Source organism: Erigeron canadensis, chromosome 4, assembly GCF_010389155.1.
Source record: "Erigeron canadensis isolate Cc75 chromosome 4, C_canadensis_v1, whole genome shotgun sequence".
In the NCBI taxonomy this organism is placed as follows: domain Eukaryota; kingdom Viridiplantae; phylum Streptophyta; class Magnoliopsida; order Asterales; family Asteraceae; genus Erigeron; species Erigeron canadensis.
Window position 1 is genome coordinate 22,016,550 of NC_057764.1, and position 1,677 is coordinate 22,018,226.

A 1,677-nucleotide genomic window follows, 5' to 3' on the forward strand; every position below is an offset into this window, starting at 1 on the left:
TCACAAGATGACTTTATGTGACATGAGTACAGGATAAAACATATAACTAAATACATACGTTTACAATATGAGACTAGTTAAAAACTATCTTGAATGCGAATAAAGCCTTGGTACGAGCGTCAAAATTACTCTATAATATGAAACAAAGGTAATGATATATTGGGTTTGATCTTGGTATAAGTTCTGATATATTGACATGATCGAACTAGTCAAGTTTGACTTTTAAAAATTCAACTGAATAAAGCGAGTAAAGTTTTGTGTATATATAGTATTGGGTTAATTTGTTCGGTATTCACGAATAGCGGAACAGCGGGGAACTTGAATGTGATTGATAGACGAGGGATAATTTACTATTGAATATATATCAAAAGGGTAAATTTGTCATCAATTTTTTTAAAGGCTTAAATTTGCTACTAAATAACCTTGAAAAGGGTATATTCGACACTCATTTTTTTTAAAAATATAATTTTTACATATTGTAAATAAAAATTAAAGGAAGTGATATTGTTATAACAAATTTTAACCATTTACAACAAATCTTGCATAATAGCTTTCTTATTACTAATTTTAGCACTGACAATAGTTCCTCCCATAATTAGTTACCAAAATAAATATTTTTTAAGAAATTAAGTTTTTGTATTTACCAAGATGAATATATAAAATTATAAAAGAATAAATATATAAATATAATTATAAAATAATAGAAATAACCGAATAAAATATAATAATAATAATAATAATAATAATAATAATAGTCTCTGTTTCAGTTTAATTGTTCAAATTTGATTTATTATAATTACATAATGAGAGTTCTATAAGTAAAAAGTATATCTAAAACTTAATTTATCCAAACATTTTACATCAGGTAATCTATAACAAAAACAAAAAAGTTTTATAACCAAAATTGCGAAATAAAGATTTCAAAAGTCAAAATGAAATATCTAGATTGAGACGGAAAGAAAAAGTAATAAACATACATCAGGTTCGAATCCTGCCACATGCAAATGTGGTTAGGGGGCCTTAGCAATGCTATACTCATCTAATACATGGAGAGTAAACCCTTTAGGACATTGCTAAGAGTTGAACCGGCGTGGACGCATCCGCGTGAGGAATGTTAGTCATTTATCCGTTGTTGTCTTTCAAAAAAAACTTGACGGTAGAACCTTGTTATTATATGACTTGTGAGAAAGAAGATTGACATTGATTACATGAGTTAAATTATGAGGATATTTAATGTGTTGTTTACAGCAAGAGCATACTTCCAGTTTCTTATAAGGATTATGGCATACGAATGTAACCACCTATTACAAAATGGTTATATAATGTAATGACCTATTTGGGTGGCTATGTGATGTATGTTACCGGGTATTGTAAGTTGTAACAGGTAATTGGTAATAGTTTAAGTGATAATGGCATACGAATGTAACCACCTATGAAAAAATGGTTATGTAATGTATCTGGCAAATTTACACTCCGATCATCTTCTCCGATGAGTTTTCTGGCAACACCATTCTTGTATCTTGTTGTTACCGATGAGTTAGAAATTATAAAGTCACCACCACCACAATACCATTTTCCCAGTGACACAATTTTCGATGACACATTTTTTTTCAGTCACAAGCACAAAAATAAAATTCCCGTAAAAATAATTGTAAAATTCCATTTAGCTTTCGATTT